Raw genomic sequence first — 11649 nt, forward strand, 5'->3', positions numbered from 1 at the left:
AGTCCTCGTTGCACTGAATTCTTAACTGATCCAATGATGCTCAAATAGCATCAAATTTCCTTTGGTTAAAAGATATATATGTCTATTTCAAGTTGATGTTAAAATTTCTTATGGATTGTATACTATGCCTCCTTTTGCATATGTATATCTCCAATGGGAATGGCTGAGAATCCCGAACTGTTATATGATTCCCAAAAGTGGTGCACTAATTTATAGGTTTCTAAATAACGCTTAAACCCTTTATAAAGAGATTGAAAATATCTGTCATGAGGCACTAAATATGCATGCTTACGATACTGTGAATGCTCCTTTATTCATGAAAAATAGCAAAGCATGAGTGAATGAATGCTTGTGTATGCATGTACACAGTTGCAATTAGATACGATATGAATGTGATATGGACTACTACATAGCTCCCATTGGCAGAGGAATACTATTATGATATAACTATGATATGGACCACTACGGACACCCATTGATAGTGAAATACTGTTATGATGTAAATATAATTTGAAACACTACGCAATGGGACACTCAATGGTAGTGGAACCTGATATGATAAGAATGTGATATGCGTTGTTATGATATGAATACTTATAGAAATACATGGTCTGTTATGAAATGAACGCCTACTCTGTTTTGAAAGAAATATTGATTCTGTTATGAAGTAAATATGTGCTTTGTTATGAAATGAAAGCCCGCTACAATATGATGAAAGTATGATATGATAAGTAATGTGTGAAGCACTATGTAATGGGTCTTCGATTGGTAGTGTGATGTGATATGTTATGTTTATGATAAGTGCTATATGATAGACCTATGTGGTCTGATATGTGAATGGGCACCAACTATGTGAATGATGGTGCCGGTAGCTGCCTGATGTACATTTGATATGATATATGCACATAGAAATATGTTGCTTATGTGATATGTGAATAGGCACCAACTGTGTGAATGATGGTACCGGCAACTGCCTGATATACTTTTGATGTGATATGTGTGTATAGTAATATGCAGCTTATGTGATATGTATGAATGGGCATCTACTGTGTGAATGATGGTGTTGACAGCTGTCTGTTGGGTAGGGCACCTACTTTGTGAATAATGGTGCCAACAATTGCCATATTTTCCTAACTCTCTATGATAGGAAGGGAGTTAGGACGAGTGTGTGATGGGAGGGTCGCACCCCTAAAATTCTATGAAATGAGAAAGGAGATTACCGCATCATGTAATGCATAAGCCTATCAAAAGCCCCAAAGCACGCTGGGGACTGTGTGCATGTGTGCAAAGGCATTATGAATGGGATCACTCATTGTTATTGTCTTCCCTCCCGAGTGATGGTAGAATCCTAAGCAATGGGATTGGCTTGGCTTGATGAATAAAGCATCAACTTTAGGAGTAGGTGATTTAGGGAGCGATTTGGTTAGTATCTGCTAATTATTTTTATGCCTATTGTACTTGCCTACTAGTAATTATGATGATTTGTTATCATATAGGGATGAAATAAATTAATAGTAAAAAAAGGAAGTCACTCACAACACACGATGAATATCGTTGTAATTGTGATATATGACTTTATGTTGATACTTATATGAATCTTGAGTACAGCCATGAGCCATCTTGTATAGGCAGGATGCATGATACTAGATCTACTTACTGGGCTTTATAGCTCATTCCGTTTACTCTCATCCCTGTAGATTGACAACCGCAGGTCGAGAACGGGCTAGTGGTGATCGTGACTGGTGGACTGAAGGTCTGCAGTCGAAGAGAAAGATTCTTGGTGATTTTAGGTGTTAGATGGCAATCAGCCACATAGTTGTTTTTGTTGTGAACTTATGGCCAAGAATCCATGAGTTTCATAAGTTGCAACTTATGGACTCTTTGCCTAGAGAGTCTTACAAAGTTAATTACAAAATTCTTGTCCTAGAAAGTCATTACAAAGTTCATTACAAAATGAGTGACAGTTACTAGCCTATCTAGAAACCTTCTCTCTCTCTCTCTCTTTGCATGCATGCCACTTGGCCTTGCATGCAGCTCTCTCTCTTTCTCTCTCCCCTTAATTTATAAAAGACCCTTCCCCCAGCCCAGTCTTTCCCTTACTCTCTCTCTCTCTTTCTCTCTCTCTCTCTCTCTCTCACCCACGCCCCTCCTTCCTTGAAGCCATGGCTGAAACTTGAAGAGAAATCATGTGTTGGAGAAGGATTAGGAGCATTCTTGGGTACAAGTAAGTTGATCAAACTACCTTTGTTTCCATAATTTGTTGAAGCGTGAAATTAAAGATGATTATAAGTGTGAAATTTTGAAGTAGAAAGTGGCAGCATGCTAGTGAATTTATGCAATGTTTTTACAGAATTGAGGCCCTTATCGCATGATGAATTTTAGTACTGAAAATAACTCTGTTAGTCATGGAAATCTGTGGAAGAGTATCTTCTGTATATTTAAATTAAGATGAAAAAATTTTTAGGTTAATATATATTTTAATTTGGAATTTATTGGTCATTTGTTAAGGGGTGTGAAAACTTACTATGAAATTTCAAGGAAATTACATGTCTTTGTAATGAATGTTTGACTAGACAGATGTTGTTCAATTGCTTTTAAACCACTTTTATTTGAAATAAGTGTGTGTCTAATTAAATCTTGATGTTGAAATCATCTTGAAAATTCTTATAGATTAGGAGTTATGCCTCTGATAGCTTTGACATGTTACTGTTATTTGTCATGAACTGCTGCAATTTCAAGAAACAGTTACTCCTGTTGTACTGAACTTTAACTGGCCAAATGGCGTCCAAATTCTTTAAATCTACCTTAAATTGAAATATATGTCATCCTACTCAAACTTTGGCTTTGAAACCATCCTGAAATTTATTTTCCATAATTTTGGAGTAAAGCTTATGTTGGTGTGATTTGTCACTGTCATGAACTGCTGCAATTTTCGAAAATTGTTACTCCTGTATTGCTGAAATTTTAGGTGATCAAGTTCCCTCCAAATTCTTCAAACTGCCTTAATACGAAAGATATGTGTTCCTACTCAAACTTTGGTTATGAAACCATCTTAAATATCCCCATAATGTTGGTGTGATTTGTCACTGTCATGAACTGCTGCAATTTTCAGAAACTGTTACTCCAGTTGTGTTGAACTTTTAACTGGTCAATTGGTATCCAAATTATTTAATACCACTTTAATTTGAAGTATATGTGTTCCTACTTAAACTTTTGTTTTGAAACCATCATAAAATTTCCTATAATTTTGGAGTTATACTTCTGTTGGTGTGATTCATCACGGTTATGAACTGCTGCAATTTCTAGAAACTGTTACTCCTGTTGTGCCAATTTTAACTGGTCAAAAGGTGTCCAAATGCTTTCAAGCCACATTAATTTGAAAGATATATGTGTCCATTTTGAATTTGGTTATGAAACCATATCAAAATTTTGTATAGATTAACAATTAAGCCTCTATTTAAGCGGATATGTTACTGTCTTGAATTGCAGAAAATATGTGTGTTTACTCAAAATTTGGTTCTGAAACCATATCAAAATTCCATATAGATTGGAAGTTATGCCTATGTTTATGGGGATATGTCACTGTCATCAGATTTCAACAGATTTGAGAATTTAATCCCTGCTGTCTTGAGTTTTTGAGTGACTAAATGGGGTACAAATTACTTCAAACCACCTTTATAGGAAAGATATATGTTTCTACTCGAATTTTAGTTTTGAAACCATCCCAAAATTTCGTATAGATTAGAAGTTACGCCTATGTTTATGGACACACGTTATTGTAAGAAATTGCAAAAATTTTAGGACTGTAGTCCTTGTTGCATTGAATTCTTAACTGATCCAATGATGCTCAAATATCATCAAATTTCCTTTGATTAAAATATATATGTCTATTTCAAGTTGATGTTGAAATTTCTTATGAATTAGATATTATACCTCTTTTCACATATGTATATCACTGATGGGAATGACAGTGAATCCCATATTGTTGTATGATTCCTAAAAAGTGGTGCATTGATTTATATATTTCTGAATAACACTTAAACCCTTTATAAAAAGATTGAAATTATCTGTCTTAAGGCACTGAATATGTATGCTTACGATATTATGAATGCTCCTAAATTTATGAAAATAGCAAAACATGAGTGAATGAATGCTTGTGTATGCATGTACACAGCTGCATTTAGATACGATATGACTGTGATATGGACCACTACGAAATGGGACACCCATTGGTAGTGAAATACTATTATGATATTACTGTGATATGGACCACTATGCAATGAGACAACCAATTGTAAAGGAATACTGTTATGATGTTAATATGATATGAAATACTATGCAATGGGACACCCATTAATAATGGGACCTGATATGATAAGAATGTGATATGCGTTGTTATTATGTGAATACATGTCGAAATACATGCTCTATTATGAAATGAACACCTACTCTGTTACGAAAGAAATACTGGTTCTGTTATGAAGTGAATACTTGCTTTCTTATGAAATGAAAGCCCGCTACGATATGATGAAAGTATGATATGATAAGTAATGTGTGAAGAACTATGCAATGGGTTATTCGTTGGTAGTGTGATGTGATATGTTATGTTTATGATAAGTGCTATATGATAGACCTGTGTGGTCAGATATATGAGTGGGCACCTACTATATGAATGATGGTGATGATCGCTGCCTGATATGTCGTTGATATGATATATACGCATAACAATATGCTGCTTATATGATATGTCAATGGGCACCAACTGTGTGAATGATGGTGTGGGAATTGTCTATTTGCCACACAATTCTCGGCATGTGTGGGACAGTCCCACACTATTCCCATACGTACGTGTGAGAATTGTGTAGTAAATAGATTATGTGATAAATAGATGTGGGAATATGTGTAGGACAATCCCACATAATTTACCATACAAGCGAGTATTTAGACATGTGTGGGACTATCCCACACAATCTATTTACCACATAATCTATTTACCACAGCAAATATCTATTTACCCTTGTTGTCTGGTAAATAGATTGTGTGTGGTAAATAGATGTGTGGTAAATAGAAGTGTAGTAAAATAGATTGTGTGATAAATTTTGACACAATACCTGCACCATTTATCACAATTGTGTGGGTAAAATAGGAGGGTACCACACATCTATTGTGTGGGTATTTATCACACACAATTGTCATAATTGTGTGTGACACATTCATCACTGTCACAATTGTGTGGTAAATAGGTAAATAAGAGTACTGTGTGGTAAATAGGAGTGTGTGTGGTAAATATATTTACCACACACTTCTAGTTACCACAAACATTCGTCACTCCTATTTACTTATTGTGTGTCACTCCCATTTACCTATTTACAATTGGTAAATAAATGTGACACATTTATGTGACACACTCCTATTTACTACACACACTCCTATTTACCATTGTGTGGTAAATAAGAGTGTGTGGTAAATTGGAGTGTGTCACATTTACCACACAATTCGTGGTAAATAGGTCTGGTATGGTAAATTGGAGACACACAATTGTGTGTCACAATTGATGTGGTAAATAAGTTTACCACATCAATAAGATAGTTATTTACCAATTGATGTGGTAAATAAGTGTCACCTATTTACCATATTTTTATCCTATTTTCCATACAATTGATTAATATTTGTTACAATACAGCTGGTAAATCTGATTGTCACAAATGTGTATTGTGACAATGCACATATGTGTATTGTCACATTTGTGACTATATTTGTGATAAACATGTGACGATATTTATGAAAATACACATTTGTGACAAATATACAGTTGTGACTATATTTACCATACAGTTGTAACAATCACAATACACATTTGTGACATTTGTGTACTTGTGTATGGTCACAAATATGACAATACATATTTGTGTATTGTCACAAATGTAACATTTGTGTATTGTGATTGTCACATGTTTGTGTATTGTCACAAACATGTGACAATATTTACCATACAAATGTCACAATACATGTGACAATACACATTGTGACATTTGTATGGTAAATATTTACCTCTACATGTTATTGTCACATTGTGACAATCACAATGTGACATTTGTATGGGAAATATTTTACAAATGGTATTGTGACATTGTGATGTCACATTTGACATCACAATTTGACAATAATACAACTGTCGCAATGCACATTTGTGACAATGTAAATATTTACCTCTGTATTGTGATAATTGTGATGTCACATTTGTCACAATACAAATATGACATTGTGACAATGTGATGTCACAATACACATTGTGCGAATGTGACAATGTGATTGTCACATTTGTGTCACAATGTATTGTCACAATGTCACAATGTGACATTGTCACAAATGTCACATTTGTGTTGTCACATTTGTATTGTTAATGTCACATTGTCACAATTGTGTATTGTCACATTTGTATTGTAGCAATACAAATGTGATGATGCACATTTGTTCTGTCACAATGTCACAATACAAATGTGACATTGTATTTGAGTATGAGCACATGTCTTTCAAATTAAGGTGCTTTGAAAGAATTGGGATGCCATTTGACTAGTTAAAAGTTCAGCACAATAGGAGTAACAGTTTTTAGAAATTGCAACAGTTCGTGACAGCGACAAATCACACCAACAAAAGCATAACTCCAAAATTATGGGGAAATTCAGGATGGTTTCAAAACCAAAGTTTGAGTAGGAACATATATCTTTCAAATTAAGGTGGTTTGAATGAATTTGGATGTCATTTGGCTAGCTAAAAGTTCAGAACAACAGGCATAACATTTTCTGGAAATTGTAGCAGTTCATGACAGTGACAAATCACACCAACATCAAGATTTAAGTAGACACACACATCTTTCAAATAAAAGTGGTTTGAATGCAATTAGACAACATCTGGTAAGTCAAATGTTCATTACAAAGGCATGTAATTTCCCTGGAATTTCACAGTAAGTTTTGACACCCCTTAACAAATGACTAATAATTTCCAAATTAGAGTAGACATTAACCCAAAACCTTTTTCATCTTAATTTAAATATACAGGGGTACTCTTCCACAGATTTTCATGACTGACAGAGTTTTTTCAGTACAAAAATTCATCATGCAATAAGGACCTCAATTGTGTAAAAACAATGCACAATTTCACTAGCATGTAGCCAATTTCTACTTCAAAAATTCACACATAATCATCTTTAATTTCATGCTTCAACAAACTATGGAAACAAAGGTAGTTGGATCTGCTTACTTGTACTCAAGAGTGCTCCTAATCCTACTCCTACACAGGATTTCTCTTCAAGTTTCAGCCATGGCTTCAAGGAAGAAGGGACGTGTGAGAGAGAGAGAGAGAGAGAGAGAGAAGGTGGCACACATGCATGAAGTGATGTAGCAATGATGTGGCAAGCACATAGGTGAGGTGGCAATGAGCTGACAAGCGAGGGTGAGGTGGCTACCAATGGTGGGAGGAGAGGAAAATAGGAAAGGGAAAAAGAGGGAAACGAGGTGGTCCCTCATGGACTACCCTATACCATTATGAATGTCAGTGAATCCCAAACTGTTGAATGCTTCATGAAAAGTCGTGCACTGATGCATATGTGTTTGAATAAAGTTTAATTCCTTCATAAATTGATTGAAATTATATGTCATGAGGAAGTGAATATTCATGCTTATGATACTTTGAATGCTTTAAAATTCTTGAAAAATAGTAAAGCATGAGTGAACGAATGTTTGAATATGCATGTACAGAGTTGAACTAGATATGATATGACTGTGATACTAACCACTACGCAATGGGATACCCTTTGGTAGCGGGATACTTATATGATATCACTGTGACATTGACCACTATGCAATAAGACACTCGTTGGTAGTGGTATACCGTTATGCCGGAATTGTGATCTTGTCCCGACCCCCATGATAGGAACGGGGTCGGGAGGTGAAATTAATATCTGGGAGGTTCACGCCCCCCAAATCATGTGGGCATTGTGCATTGGGTCAACCAGTGGCACTGTAACGTCCTCTCGCTTGAAAGGGGTAAGGAGAGGGTCACGTCTAGCAAGGCAACTGCCTATTGAAAACCCCAAAGCGCACTGGAGATTGTGTGCATGTGTGAGGACATTACGAAATGGGACACTCATTTGCTATTCTCTTCCCTCCTGAATGAGGCTAGAAGTTACAAATTACAGGATTAGCTTGGCCTGATCGATGAAACTTCTACTTTGAGAGTTGGCGACTAGACTCTGCATGTGCGCTTTGTGTGTTCTGTTTGAGTTTCTGACCCGTTATTCTGTTAAGAGATGAAGTAATTGTTAGTTCATGCAATATTTACTGTCTTGCAATCTGAATTATACTCCTTACACAGCTAGAGAAATTGTGATGCATGACTCCACCTTATGATAGTTGTATGAATTATGGGCCACATTGTATATATATATATATATATATATATATATATATATGTACATATATATATATATCTATGTGTGTGTGTGTGTATGTGTGTGTGTATATGTCACGACCCTGCCCCCTGACCCCTTTCATCCCAGACCGGAGGGTGAGGGCAACAGAGTGGGGGATTGCATTGATAGAGGTCTCGCACATCACTCAGGTGGGAGTGACATCAACACGTTTTAAAAGTATAGAATCAAATCGAACCATGAGAAATAAAATAAATATAATCCATCAAGCACTAAAAATAGAATAAATTAGAACAATTTCATATCCTTATATTGTCTTCAAGGTCCTAAACAATATCCAAAATATTAAAATTCATCCAAGGCACCAAAGCCTATTTACAAAAAAACAAAGCTTCATAGACAACACAGTACGGTCGACAACTAGCTGACATCGACAAAAGCAAGGAGATCTTATAGTCTAGTGTTGGCCTTCAGTCCACAAAACATGATCACCGCCCTCCTGTCTTCGACCTGCTGCCGTTAATCTACAAGGGTTGAAGTAAAGGAATGAGCTAAAAAGCTCAGTAAGTAGATCACAATATCATGCTTCCGTGCCTATGAATATTATCACACAACACATATCAAGGTTCTAGGCCATGTTCATAAAACAGGAGTCATGCGTCACAATTATGTCACAATTATAGCAAGATGCAGGCACAATATAGGATTTTAGATATCATATACACTAGCAATCTATCAGATCAACATGAACAAGGGAGCATAACAAAAATCAACTGACACAACCCACTGTCTTGCCCTATCTATCAGTCCAATCCCATATCTTGAAAATCAATCATATAACTCAGGTAAATCATATATCTCATGTCAATCTCATAACTCAAGTCAATCACACATCTCGAGTCAATTACATAACTCAGGCGAGTACCTATCTCTGGCGATGCAATTTGCACAAGGTATTGCTGGGAAGTCACATATCACCTCCCACGCTCCTCACTGGTGTCAGTCATAGCCATGCAATACGTTAAAAGCATGCCAAGTAATCACATAACAGTCACAGTATCACAATATCCAATTACCAAAGGGCGACCCATTGCGTATTGCCCATATAGATTTGGTGGGCACAACCTTCTCAAATATTGACATTTACCTCTTGACCCCCGTTCTATCATGGGGAGTTAGGGAAAGATCTTAGCTGCCGGCACCATCATTCACACAGTAGGTGCTCATTCACATGTCACACAAGCAGCACGGTACCATTTTTCACACAGTAGGTATCTAATCACGTAACACATAAGCATCAAGGTATCATCATTCACACAATAGGTACCCATTCACATAAACAGCATGGTACCATCATTCACACAGTAGGTACCCATTCACATAACACTTAAGTAGCACCGTACCATCATTTACATAGTAGGTACCCATTACCATAAAACATAACCAGCACGGTACCATCATTCACACAGGAGATACCCATTCACATAACACATAAGCAGCACAGTACCATCATTCACACAGTAGGTAGCCAGCTGTATAGTACCACTATTAACACGGTAGGTACCCATTCACATAACACAAACAATATTGTATCACATTAGGACGATATCAGTATCTCATCATGATAGCAGCAATATCATATTTTGGTAGTGGCACATCACATTTTAACAGTATCATAACGACAGTACCATAATAACTGTAACATTATTTACGTTAAGCCTTACTGCTTAGTTCCTACCATCAGAGGCAATGACGTGCGCTTACTATTAGGGTCGTAACCCCTAGACCATTTAGATTTTGAGGATAATTCCAAAGCCAATTTTTGTACTAAACACACCTACCCTTCAAAACGGGGTGGTTTGAAAACAATTGGACCTTGTTTAGCCCCTCAAAAGTTCAAAAGAATGGAGATATTTCATTCGAAATCTGCTGTGTAGTGAAGGCAGTGACATGTCTTTAAAATTTATTCCATAACACACAATCCAGAAGAAATTACAAAAAGTGCACAACATGCGATTTTAATATCACTCAAGAAATATAAAAAAGATAGTGGTTTGGAAGAAAACGGACCTCATTTGGTTCGTCAAAACTATTGACATCTGAGACATCAGTTTTGTCTTTTTACCAAAACTATCCACAGTGATCTATTGCCATTTTTTGCAGTATAACGTTACATAAATAAAAAATTAGAGCAAGATGTGAACATGAACATTAAAATAGACTCAGAAATCCTTCCAATGGCAGTGATTTTGTGTCATTTGGATAACAATTGCTTAGTCAGACTCTAAGTACAACAGAAGTAACTTTCCTAGAACTTATTACAGTCTGCTAACAGTGACATACAAGCATAAAACGAGCTATATATTCCAAACAATCAAGAATTTCATCTTATTAAACACTAAAATCAAAGTAGACTCATTGACCTTTCAAATGGTGGTGATTTGAGGCCAATTGGATATCATTTTCTTAGTCAAAATCTCATCACAAAAGCATATAAATTCCCTGGAAAATCACAGTACGAACATGGCATGTTCCAAAGACTATCCCATAACTTTAAATCCATAAAAGATAACAACATGAAACCTTTTCTATCTTAAACTAGGCTCACACAAGGATTATTCCACTAAATTTCAGGATCCACAAGAGTGATAACAATGCCCAACATATCATACAAAGAATACCTAATTGCTGGAAAAATAGAACACAACATGCATGCTTAACTTCAAGCCTAATCCATGCTTTATTCATGCTTAAATCACACTTTATTCATGATTAATTCATAGAAATTCATGTTTAAATATCATACATGAAAATCATACTTCATACTATGGAACACATAATAGCATAATCTACTTACCTTGTGCTTCATTGGTTATCCCAAGTCCTTCACACAACTCACTCTTCAAGTCTCTCAACAACAGGCACAAAGGGATGGAATTTCTAAGGGTTTAAAGGGAGAAAAACGTGGGGGAGGAGAGAAGGTGCAAAGCTCTTGAGAGGGATGGGGTGGGGGGTACTTATAAGCATAAAAAGGAGGAACATGCAAGTGACAAGTGTCATTCATGCCAAAGCTAAATGTCATGCAAGTGCCATGTGGTGCTCATGCTCATGCAAGTGTCATGTGGTGCTCATGCAAGTGTCATGGAATGGCATGCAAGTGGCTCACAAGGCAAACAAGTGGCACTCATACAGGCATAGCATAAGAAGGTTTCCCCCTGCCA

The 11649-nt window shown here is 36.2% G+C and overlaps 1 long non-coding RNA gene across 3 annotated transcripts; it reads right to left on the minus strand.

The window, feature by feature from the left end:
- Positions 1-8709: 8709 nt before the first annotated feature.
- LOC148780462 (uncharacterized) lies at positions 8710-11411 on the minus strand. Of its 3 annotated transcripts, XR_016039938.1 has the most exons (3): positions 9576-10502; positions 9354-9421; positions 8710-8952 (listed from the first exon to the last, which is right to left on the minus strand). It is a non-coding gene; the product is annotated as an uncharacterized LOC148780462 (long non-coding RNA). The 3 variants fall into 3 exon arrangements; XR_016039936.1 differs by lacking the exons at positions 9354-9421; positions 9576-10502 and adding an exon at positions 11286-11411; XR_016039937.1 differs by having other exon boundaries at positions 9354-10502.
- Between the last annotated feature and the right edge of the window lie 238 nt (positions 11412-11649).

Source organism: Amborella trichopoda, chromosome 9, assembly GCF_054954075.1.
Source record: "Amborella trichopoda isolate Santa Cruz 75 chromosome 9, AtrichopodaSantaCruz75HAP2 v2.0, whole genome shotgun sequence".
Lineage (NCBI taxonomy): Eukaryota > Viridiplantae > Streptophyta > Magnoliopsida > Amborellales > Amborellaceae > Amborella > Amborella trichopoda.